Here is a 12937-nt window from a genome sequence, read left to right as displayed (position 1 = left end):
TTGGCCTCACCTTGACTGATAACATCTTCAAAGATCTTATTTATAAGTGGGTTCACAGCCACAGGACCAGAGGTTAGGATTTGAACATGTCTTTGTGGGGGACATAATTCAATCCATTGCATCCACCCTCCAAGTACATCGCGTAGCCAATGATAGATGCAGGAACGTAATAGGCCAAGCCCTTCGCTTCCATGAGTCATGATGTAATGCAGAGCTCTAGAAAGATAAGGCACAGACTAAATTTCTCCTGAAACCACATCTTTGCCTAGCTTCCTCCCCTGATCTGTCCTACTTCCCTCCTACCTTAAAGGTTTCTCCTGAGAGGAATGCCTTAGTAAAGTAGGAAAATCCTTGTCTCGGTCTTTCCAAGGCACACAGTGTCACAAGAAGCCAAGAGGAAAGAAAAGAAAAGAAAATCATCTAAGAGGGAAGACATGGGTCAAATTCTAGTGGAAGGAGACAAGTAAAATAAAAGCATAGAAATAACCACTAGTATTAACATGAAAGTCATGAGCAACTTTGATCATAAGCATAAAGAGTTGGGAAAGAAAGTCTGATTAAAGTGGATTGTGGAGAAAATGTTAGAAAGCAAAGACAATGACTAATATATAATTCTTTTAGGAAATTTGCTGTGAAGGAAAATTAGAAAATGATTTAGTGGCAGGATATGTTTCTGATTTTTGGTTTTTGTTTCATCCCAAGATAAAAGATAGTGCAACTTATGTGTTTACTGGTGAAAATAATTGTGTAGAGAGTGAGACAGGGCTGGTATAAGGAGAGGATCATTGTAGAAACAAAATCTTTAGAAGATGAGAGAGACTAGGGTCCAAACTACTAGTAGGTGCTGGCCTTAGATAAAAGTAGGGCTCCTTCACCACGAATGAAAGCTAGAGCAGGTGAAGGCAGATCAGGTAAGTGGATATTCAGTGATGGGAAGATGAGTTCCTGACTGAGAGCATGTTTTCTCAGTGAAACAGCAAGCAAAGTCATCTGCTTGAGAAGATATAAGAAGTTCAAAGAAAGGGAAGGTCATTTTGGAGAACCATCTAGGGAAATGTAATAGGTGGCTGACTGTCACAAGTGGTCCTGTAATGGAAAAGTTAGGATTTAAGGAATTATTATGGTTGCTGAATCATTATACAGATACTCCTTTTGGCTTTGTGGTATATTGAAGTAGACAGAAGGAAATACCTGAAATCTCTGGGCTACAATTCAGCTGTCCTGATGTCTGAAATGATTAGTAAAAAGCCCTTATCTTGTGCTTTTTTAATTGCAAGAGCGGTTACTCCCTTTATCCAGTCTTTTACTCAAAGTAACATGTAGGACAAAGGCCCTGATGCTGCTGAACAATTTCAGTCAGCCATAAATTAGTCCTAGCCCTTTACATTTGTAAACTATACTGGTTAGACTCTGCCATTGACATGGAAACTCTGTCCCCCTCCTTTTGGCGTACATTTTTACAATTGAAATAACCCTGCCTGTCTTCCTTTCAGTTTGCACTTTTGAAATGATAACTGTCTCCCTTTCTGCTTAGACTCGATTATTTGAAATTCCAATGATTTCATCTCCCCTTGCTAGAATCTATAAAAACCCTGAATGCCCTAAACTCAAGGAGACAGATTTGGGGGCTATAGGGCATTTGATCTCCTACTCTGCCCCTAATAATAAACATTTTCTCTCTTTGAAACCCCAGTGTCACAGGAATTGATCATTTGAGTACATCAAGCAAAATAATCCACTGCTTTGTCTGGTAACAATCTGGCAACCCCAGAAGGGATGCAGCCTGCAGCTCTGGGGCCCTAGCAGAACAGGTAAACACAGCAACTGAGTCTTTTGCGACTGCTGAACTTTATTTAGTCTTGGCTATTGGGTTTAGTCGTTAGGCTTGGAATTGGGTTTTTCTCTGTTCTGCTGGCATTCCAGAGACTTTGGGTACCCTAAAAAGCTTCAAAGAGATAAACTGCTTCCAGTTCCAAGTTTGGCCATCTCTGCAGGTGAGTGGATCAACAAGGAGTAAAAGTGGATCAGGAAGTTAATATGGTAGTTCAGGTCCACTGGATCTAAATTTGAAGGCCTGGGCCTCACTTCCAGAATGATTCCCCTTGCTCTGATCTCTACACCTTCTGTTTTCTGGGTGCCATTCTATATGGGGCTTGAGGCCCCAACCTGAGTTTGTCTGTTGAGCATATTCCTGGAAATTAAGTAATTGGTGTTCAATGAAATTAAGTAGGCCTGTTTAACTGATAGCCGGCGTGTTACCTAGGTATAGAAAGTGTTTAATTGTTCATCCATGGGTTAAGTATTTAATGCCTGTTTAATTGTTAGTTGGTGTGTTTGGTCTAGTTATTAATTGATGTGTTACTTAAATATAATAAATGTTAGATATTTGTTTAAATTTGTAAGAGGTATGTTCCTGCATTTGCATTAGTCAAGTGTCCTAATAGGCTACTGACTACAGAAATTCTTTAAAAAAGGAATCATTTGGGTATATTGAAAATTAAAAAGATTTTAGTCTAAAAAAAAGATTTTAGTCTATAAGAAAAGGTTTATTTCCGTAACATAATCTGGCCTCAATAGGAGAAATGGCCTGAGAATGACTCTCTAGAAAGATACTACATTACAGTTAAAATTGCTCTACAAAAAGGCAAAAATAGGATGATAATGTATATTCAATCTTTTATTCATCCCTCTCAAAAGTATTTCTGTGTTTCTGTGTAACTAACTTTTACTTGTGTCTGTCTCCCTGTTCAATGTATATTCTCATACTTCCAGATGGTAATAGCAAATTTAACAAAAAAGACTCTTAAAGAGCTCTATTTGAATTGCTTAAAAATAAATAGGTATCTTGCCAGCTCTGAGAAGGTGCCGACCTGCGCAGCTGGGTCATATCTGACCCTAATCCATGAAGGTGCAATGCTGGCCTGCTGCCACAGCTCTATGCATGTACACAAAGGGCCCTGTGCCTTAGACCAGCACACACCAGGGTTACTCCCCCCAGATGTTGCACCCATATAGCTACATCCTCCCTGACCACTGGGCACCCATGTTAATAAGCAGCAGCATAACCTTCCCAACCTGTGCCCATATCTGCATCAAAACAAATAGCCACACTGAGTGCTCCATCCCGTGCCCTGCTCCCTGCTGTACAACCACCCCACAAACACAATGCCTTAGGCTACTGAAAGTAATCAACTCGCAACATAAATCAATCAAGATATGTACATGTCATGAAGACAACAGAAGCTCACTAAGCATATCACAATGCAGCAGATACAGCCCTGCTTAATGACCAAATTAAAACACCAGAGGAGACACAGATGTTGGAACAACTAATCAAAGATGTTCATACAACTCTACTTAATAAAATATGTGGGATAGCAAATAACATAAAGGAGATCAAGAAGACAGTAGAAGAGCACAAAGAGGAATTTGAAAGAATAAATAGAAAAATAGCAGAAATCACAGAGATTAAAGACTGTCGACCAAATAAAAAATGTGCTAAAGGCATACAACACCAGATGTGAAGAGAAAGAAGAAAGAATAACTGATATAGAGGACAGGATAATTGACTTTGAAGACTCAAAACAGTAAATGGCAAAAAAACATGGAAAAAATTGAATGGGAACTCAGGGTAATGATAGACAAAACAAAGCACACAGATATAAGAATCATTGGTGTCCCAAAAGGAGAACAGAGGAGTAAAGGGCTAGGAAGAGTAGTTGAGGATATAATGGGGGAAAATTTCCCAACCCTCATAAAGGACATAAATATACAAGTCAAAGAATCTGGAAGAATCTGTTTATTCAAACAGAATAAATCCAAATAGGCCTTCCCCAAGGCACATACTAATCAGTCTGTCAAATCTTGAAGAGAAGCAAGAAAATCCTGAAAGCAGCAAGAGAAAAACAATCTACTACATACAAGGGAAATCAAATAAGACTGCGTTCAGACTATTCAATTAGCACCCTGGAGGCAAGAAGGCAGTGGTATGATATATTCAAGATCCTGAAAGAGAAAGACTTCCAGCCAAGAATTTTGTACCCAGCCAAACTGTCCTTCAAAATTAAGGGAGGGATTAAATTTTTCATGGACAAAGAAGTCCTGAAAGAATTTGTCAACAAGATACAAGCCCTACAAGAAATATGAAAAGGAGTTCTGCCAGCTGACAAAAAAGACAGGAGAGGGAGGTCTGGAGGATGGCACAGAATTGAAGAGCAGCACTAAGGGTAATTTAAAGAATACAAAGAGAAAGAGGGGAAAAAATATATAGATCTGAGAAATAAAATAAAAAACATAAGATGGTGGAATCAAGAAGTGCCTTTTCAGTAATAACTTTGATTATTCTACCAATTAAAAGATACAGATTGGCAGAATGGATTAAGAAACATAATCCAGCTACATGCTGCTTACAAAAGACTTATTTTAGACACAAGGATACAAATAGATTAAAGTCAAAGGATGGAAAAAGATTTTCCACGCAAGTTGTAACCAAAAAAAGCTGGAGTAGCTATACTAATATTGGACAAAATAGACTTTAAATGTAAAGACATCATAAGAGACAAAGAAGGCTGCTACAAAAGGAACGATGTCACGAGGCATGCAACAGTGTGAATGAACACGTGGGACAGTTGGTGAGACAAAATAAGCCAGAAACAAAAGAACAAGAATGGTATGGTCACCTTTAGAAAATGCTTATAAGGAAACAGGGGTCTAAATTGTAAGCTTTTAGAGCAGATACATTACGTCCGGAATGGTGATCATTATTTCTGGATTTTGAGAGGCTGTTTTATATATATACATAGGTTATATACATAACCTAACATTTAGAGATAAGAATGAAGCCAAACAAATTGGGATTAAAGTAATTCAGAACATAGGGTTAAGGAAGACAGTGTCAATATTTCAGAACCACACATACTCTTTGAGACCAATGGAAGAAAGGTTTATTTGATCTGGAACTGAAATTTTCTGTAGTGCATAATCTAATTCAACCTATCTGTATAGCTCATTTGAACAACTGAAACACAGGAAGCACAGAATAAGAAAGAGGTCCTTTAATCCTGTATAGATTATTGTAAGGCCTGGAAACATCCTAGAATATATTAAACAGATAATCAAAAAGTATTGGCAAAGTCTCCGAAGGGAGGGGAGAAAGACTATGGAGCTATTAAACTTTACCATCAGGGAATCCCCTGATACTGTGTCAAACTTTAGGGATACCCAAATCCATAGGCCATGCCCTCAATCATGAAGCTTACTCTTGGACGCTTATGAGGGTAGTGGAGAAGCTTAGACTACCTATAGGTATGCCTAATAGTTACTTCTGGAGGACCTCTGTTGTTGCTCAGATGTGGCCTCACTTTCTGTAAGACCAGCTCTTCAAGTGACATCATTGCCCTACCTCCTACATGGGACATGACATCCAGGGGTGAAAGTCTCTCTGGTGATGTGTGAGACAACTCCAAGGGATGCATCCAGACCTGGCACTGTGGGATCAACAATTCCATCCTGACCAAATGGGGGAAAAGAAATGTAATAAAGTATTAGTGGCAGAAAGAGTTCAAATAGAGTTGGGAGGCTACTCTGGAGGTTGCTCTTATACAAGCTTCAGGTAGACTTTCTATCTATCATAACCTGCCAACCCTCAACCAGGACTGTTCTAGCCAATCCTAAAGAACACCTAGGGCAATATATAAGATTCCACAAGGGTTCCAGGCACTAGACTAACTTTCCAGAAACCTACAACCTCCAGATGGGTCCCTGGTCCAGATAAGCCCTGAAACCTAGCCCAGCCTCTCCAGAACATCAGATAGTTTCATCTCCCTACTCCATATTAGTGATGTCCCCTTCCAATATCAAAAATTTAGAATTGCCATAGCCCAAAAAACCCCAAAGAGAAGTATGGAAAGATCAAAGATAATCATGGAATTATACATAGAAGATAGGATTTAATAAATGAATATGAATGCTGAATCATTAAACTGATACCTCTTTTAGTCTCCAGTATTTTAGAGTAGATAGAAGTAGAAACCTAAAGTTGTGAAATTGTAACCCATGTCAAAGCGTGAAATATGTTCTACAACTAACTGTGGTACTGTGTTTTGAAATTTATAGTTTTTTGTATATATGTTATTGTTCACAAAAAAAGAAGGGGAAAAAAGTCAATTGTGATGATAAAAAAGCATTTAAGCCCTCTGGCTTCCTATATTCTGGAGCAGCTAGAAGGAAAAATATGAAACAATGATATGGTAACCCATGACAAACTCTGGGATCTATCCTATAACCATTTTTTGAAGAGTGCTTTGAAAACTATTGCTTTTTCATTTTTTTGCTTTGTATATATGTTATACTATACAGTAAAAAAAGTTAAAAAAAAAATTTAGAATGGGCATAGCCCAAATACCCCTACAGAGTGTGAGAAAAATCAGAGATGTTGGTGTAGTTATACAGAGAAAGTTGGGTTTAAAAAATGAGTGTTGAATCATTTTACTGATATTTCTCTTAGCCTCCAGTACCTTTGAGCAGCTAGAAATAAAAATATTATGAAAAATAAAAAATAAATAGTGTGTGTGTGTGACTATACACTTCTGAAGTAAAAAAGAGAAAAACTCTCTGAGCAAAAAGATCCAAAAGCCTTAGTTTTGCAATGTCCAGGTTTGTAAACAAACCTGGACATTAGAGAGAAACCACCCTGGAATTTCCCTAAAGTCACAAAAAGTTACCAGAGGATTGCCTTTAGAAAAGGTAATCTTTTCCAATTGTCCTGGTCACAGCTTTTAGTGACATATATCTAATAATTGGAAATAATTTAATGAGGGGCATAGAAATTTTTTTAAAAAGTTGAAAAAGTGATTAGGCTTTGCCTAGAGATATGAGTGAAGCTGATCTGGATAGGACTAAGGTAAATCAGTAAAGGATGATATGGTCCATATTTTAAAACTGCAACTTCTGTGTGAGACCAAAGGGAAAGTTGTTTATTGGATTCAAAATTTATACTTGGGGAAGCACATTCTCTAATTTAACTTGTAAGTTCAGTTTATTTGAACACCGTAATTACATGGAATCTGGAATTGGGCATGAGATCTTATTGGTTTGTCCCAGTTAGTATGATGCCCTGGTAGATCCTAGAGTAATTTGGACAGAAAGTAAAAAAGTATTTACAAAGTCCCATTGGGGGACTGGGGAGAAAGAATGAAATACTAAAGTTCCCCACCTGGGGATTCCTGATATTCTCACAAGTTGGGGACAATCAATTCAATAGGCTGAGTCCTTGATCTTACGGTTCACCCCAAAGAAACATTCCTGTAAAGGTGAAGCTAAGCCTACTTATAATTATGCCCAAGAGTCAGCCCCAGGGAACCTCTTTTGTTGCTCAGATGTGGCTTCTGTCTCTTAAGCCAACCCAGCAGGTGAACTCACTACCCTCCCTCCTAGGTGGGACATAACTCCCAGGGGTATAAATCTTCCTGACAATGTGGGACAGGACCCCTGGGATGAGTTGGGACCTAGCAGTATGGGGTTGAGAAAGCCTTCATGACTAAAAAGGGGAAGAAAGAAATGAGACAAAATAAATTATCAGTGGCTGAGAGGTTTCAGAGTCAAGAGATTATCCTGATGGTTATTCTTATGCATTACATAGATATCCCTTTTGACTTTATGGTGTATTGGAGTGGCTGTAGGGAAGTACCTGAAACTGTTGAACTGTGTCCAGTAGCCTTGATTCTTGAAGACAACTGTATAACAACTATATAGCTTTTATAATGTGACCGTGTGATTGTGAAAAACTCATGTCTGATGCTCCTTTTATCCAGGTATGGCCATTGTAAAAAAATAAGGACAAAAAATAAATAAATAATGGGGGGATGAAGGGTAAAACATTGGGTAACTTGAAATACTAGTAGTCAATGAGAAGGAGAGGTAAGGAGTATGGGATATAAGAATTTTTTATTTTTTATTTTTATTTCTTTTTCTGGAGTGAGACAAATATTCTAAAAATGATTATGATGATACATTCACAACCATGTGATGATATTATGAACCACTAATGATGTGTGTGAAAATTTCTCAATAAAAATATTTAAAAATTTTTTTTTAATTTAATTTAAGAGGGGAAGAGGAACTCTCAAATTTCCGAAGTTTTAGATTTAAAACTTTTAAATCCAAGTTCAACAAGCCAGGCTTCATTCTTTATTTGCAACCTATCCCTGCCCCCAGGGCCTAAGCACCTAGGGCAGCCATGATGAAAGATAGGGGAAGAACTAGGTGCAGAAATGGGGTTGAAACTTTTTTTTACTGGGCCTGGAGATTAGAAATGGTGAGCATAAAAAAATGGTACAGAATAGGCCATGTCTATTAATATTATTTTTTTCCAATAATACCTTTGCAATAGTAGCCATACTAATTAGATCATTATTAAAATCTGAATAGGCTTAGGATAGGGAACCAAATAATATCTAATTACCGAATCTAATGAAAGGTCTTTGGGAGCAGTCGAAAATTTTTCCCAGATTTAGACTTGTCACAAATTAAACAATTGCAGCATATTTTCCAGAATTTGATAGTCAATGTATTTTTAAAATTGTTTGAAAGCTTATGATATTATGAAAACAAAGATTTTTTTAACCTCTGATAAAAGAAATTTTATAATAAATTTTTTAATTGAACAAATGCAATTTCATTCTGATTGGGTATGTTCTCCCTAAATTTATACAGGCTTATGGAGAAAATAAGCTAGTACTATGAATATATTCTGAAAATTCCTCCTGGAATTAGCCTAACTAGTGAGGTTAGGTTATATGAACTGAGCAATGTACCTGGTAATGATAATTTCTAAAACATAATAAAATATGTATATAGTGATGCTTCAAATATATCCTATTGAAGAAATCTGTTAAGTTTAATAAGAAATATAAATGGATACTTTTTAACCTTGATTACCTGGTCTTCAAAGAATCTGACTTTTTAGTTACTTAGCCATTTGTTGTCTCAGTATGTAGCAGAATTTTAATTTGTAGTGGCTTTGTTAATGTCAATCAGTGTATTTTTTGTTAGTAAATGCTATCACGGATAGGGAAAACCTAATTCGTAGCTTCAAAGAGTTTATATTCTGGTTAGAATATGCTTGCACCAGTGCAGAGTTTAAGACAATAATAATAAAAGGAAAAAAATGCTGGAAGAACTTAAAAAGCAGGTAGATAAAGAATGACCTACGAAGACCTCATAAATAGATGATACTTCTCTAAGACCTAAGAAAGTAGTATTTGAATAAATAGGGCTCTGAACTAGTTTTTTTTTTTAAAGCTAAATTTAATTTGTAAACTAGCATATTCATGTTATTATTTTGCATTTGGAAATAATTTTGAGAAAAATTTGAGGTTTTTTTCTGGATATAAATTCTTTAAATATTTAAAAGCTGATTATATTTCAAACTGACCTTTGAAGGTAGCGCTGGATTAGACTGCTAAATTTTAAGCATATTTTAAAGAAACCATTTGCATGTTGTAAGGATAAAGTATAAAGTTTGTGTTCTAAACCCAAGTTTAAATTTCTTCCTTCTTCCATTATTTTGTAGTATCTTGTCTCTTCTCCCCTTCATGGATACTGTTGTTAGAAGGAAGCATGCATATTCAAATAGCTTTGTGAAATTTTTTTTCTTTTTAATTTTTTATTAATTAAAAAAAATTACAAGAAACACAAACATACCCAACTCATACACTCAGCAATTCAGAATATCATCACATAGTTGCATATTCATCATCATGATCATTTCCCAGAACATTAGCTTCAATTCAGAAAAAGAAATAAAAAGACAACAGAAAAATGTAACAAACTGAAGAAAAAAAAAATTTTACATGCCATACCCCTTACTGATCCCCTTCATTGATCACTAGCATTTCAAACTAAATCTATTTTAACATTTGTTCCCCCTATTATTTAATTTTTATTCCATATGTTCTACTCATCTGTTGACAAGGTAGATAAAAGGAGCATCAGACACAAGGTTTTCACAATCACAGAGTCACATTGTGAAAGCTATATCATTGTTCAATCATCATCAAGAAACATGGCTACCCCCTCTCTGCGTGGGACATGACTCCCAGGGATGTGGACCTTCCTGGCAACTTGGGACAAAGATCCTGGAATGAGCTGAGACTCAGCATCAAAGGACTGAGAAAAACCCTAGAATGTGTTGAGAATTAACATCAAGGGATTGAGAGAACCTTCTCGACCAAAAGGGGGAAGAGTAAAATGAGACAAAGTGTCAATGGCTGAGAGATTCCAAACAGAGTCGAGAGGTTATCCTGGAGGATATTCTTACGCATTAAGTAGATATCACCTTGTTGTTAAAGATGTAGTGGAGAGGCTGGAGGGAATTGCCTGAAAATGTAGAGCTGTGTTCCAGTAGCCATGTTTCTTGATGATGATTGAACAATGATACAGCTTTCACAGTGAGACTCTGTGAATGTGAAAACCTTATGTCTGATGCTCCTTTTAGCTACTATATCAACAGAAGAGTAGAACATATGGAATAAAAATAAATAATAGGGGGAACAAATGTTAAAATAAATTCAGTTTGAAATATTGGTAAATGAAAGCAAGGGGTAAGGGGTATGGTACATATAGTTTTTTTTTCTATATTATCATTTTATTTCTTTTTCTGTTGTCTTTTTATTTCTTTTTCTAAATCGATGCAAATGTACTAATAAATGATGAATATGCAAATATGTGATGATATTAAGAATTACTGATTGTATATGTAGAATGGAATGATATCTAAATGTTTTGTTTGTTAATTTTTTTTTTTTTTTAGGTGCAGCTTCATTCAGTGTTCCAACATAGTTGCATTACACTTAGGTATTATTGTGCTGTCCATTTTTGAGTTTTTGTATCTAGTCCTGTTGCACAGTCTGTATCCCTTCAGCTCCAATTACCCATTGTCTTACCCTGTTTCTAACTCCTGCTGGTCTCTGTTACCAATGATATATTCCAAGCTGATTCTCGAATGTCAGTTCACATCAGTGGGACCATACAGTATTTGTCCTTTAGTTTTTGGCTAGACTCACTCAGCATAATGTTCTCTAGGTCCATCCATGTTATTACATGCTTCATAAGTTTAGTCTGTCTTAAAGCTGCATAATATTCCATCGTAGGTATACGCCACAGTTTGTTTAGCCACTCGTCTGTTGATGGACATTTTGGCTGTTTCCATCTCTTTGCAGATATAATGCTGCTATAAACACTGGTGTGCAAATGTCCGTCTGTGTCTTTGCCCTTAAGTCCTTCGAGTAGATACCTAGCAGTGGTATTGCTGGGTCATAATCCATTCTGCCATTCTATGTCTTTTGATTGGGAAATTCAGTCCATTAACTTTTAGTGTTATTACTGTTTGGATAATATTTTCCTCTACCATTTTGGCTTTTGTATTATATATATCATATCTGATTTTCCTTCTTTCTATACTTTACTCCATACCTCTCTCTTCTGTCTTTTCGGTTCTGACTCTAGTGCTCCCTTTAGTATTTCTTGCAGAGCTGGTCTCTTGGTCACAAATTCTCTCAGTGACTTTTTGTCTATAAATGTTTTAATTTCTCCTTCATTTTTGAAGGAAAATTTTGCTGGATATAGAAGTCTTGGTTGGCAGTTCTTCTCTTTTAGTAATTTAAATATATCATCCCACTGTCTTCTAGCTTCCATGGTTTCTGCTGAGAAATCTACACATAGTCTTATTGGGTTTCCCTTGTATGTGACAGATTGTTTTTCTCTTGCTGCTTTCAAGATCCTCTCTTTCTCTTTGACCTCTAACATTCTAACTAGTAAGTGTCTTGGAGAACGCCTATTTGGGTCTATTCTCTTTGGGGTGCGCTGTACTTCTTGGATCTGTAAATTTAGGTCTTTCATAAAAGTAGGGAAATTTTCAGTGATAATTTCTTCCATTAGTTTTTCTCCTCCTTTTCCCTTCTCTTCTCCTTCTGGGACACCCACAACACGTATATTTGTGCGGTTCATATTGTCCTTGAGTTCCCTGATACCCTGTTCAAATTTTTCCATTCTTTTCCCGATAGTTTCTGTTTCTGTTTGGAATTCAGATGTTCCATCCTCCAGTTCACTAATTGTAGCTTCTGTCTCTTTAGATCTACCATTGTAGGTATCCATTGTTTTTTCCATTTTTTCTTCTTTGTCCTTCACTCCCATAAGTTCTGTGATTTGTTTTTTCAGATTTTTCTATTTCTTCTTTTTGTTCAGCCCATGTCTTCTTCATGTCCTCCCTCAATTTATTGATTTGGTTTTTGAAGAGTTTTTCCATTTCTGTTCGTATATTCAGCATTAGTTGTCTCAGCTCCTGTATCTCATTTGAACTATTGGTTTGTTCCTTTGACTGGGACATATCTTCAATTTTCCGAGCGTCATCCATTATTTTCTGCTGGTGTCTGGGCATTTGATCAGATTTCCCTGGGTGTGGGACCCGCTGGTTGAAAGGTTTTTCTGTGAAATCTCTGGGCTCTGTTTTCCTTTTCCTGCCCAGTAGGTGGCGCTCGTGGCGCTCGTCTGTCTGCGGGGCCCACCAGTAAAAGATGCTGTGGCTCCTTTAACTTGCCAATCCGAATCTCACAGTCGGCCCGGGAAACCGCGCGTGGAGGGGGGGGTCGCCAGCCGCCGCGGCTTGGGGGAGTGCCGGTCCAAATTGCCCAGCTGGCCCAAGATGCCAAGCGTGGCGGGAGGGCCCTGCTATCCAACGTTCCCAGTCAGACCGGGGAGCCACGTGCGTGGAGGGGACCCCAGTCGCCAGCCGCCCTGGCCGGGAAAATGCACGCCCCTCAGGTATCTCACCGCAGCGGATTCTCCCTGCCCATTCAGCCATTCCAGAATGGGGTACGCTGTCTTTTTGGTCTCTGTCGTGGCTCCGGGAGCTGTTTTGTATTGTTTCTGTTTCTTTAGT

The 12937-nt window shown here is 37.4% G+C and overlaps 1 protein-coding gene across 3 annotated transcripts in view; it reads right to left on the bottom strand.

Moving 5' to 3' along the window:
* Positions 1 to 12937, bottom strand: part of LRRC69 (leucine rich repeat containing 69) — a 154332-nt gene that overhangs the window by 124346 nt on the left and 17049 nt on the right. The gene's annotated exons all lie outside the window — the stretch shown is intronic.

The sequence above is a fragment of the Tamandua tetradactyla genome, chromosome 6 (genome assembly GCF_023851605.1).
Source record: "Tamandua tetradactyla isolate mTamTet1 chromosome 6, mTamTet1.pri, whole genome shotgun sequence".
Classification (NCBI taxonomy): Eukaryota; Metazoa; Chordata; class Mammalia; order Pilosa; family Myrmecophagidae; genus Tamandua; species Tamandua tetradactyla.
This window is presented reverse-complemented; position numbering and strand designations above follow the sequence as displayed.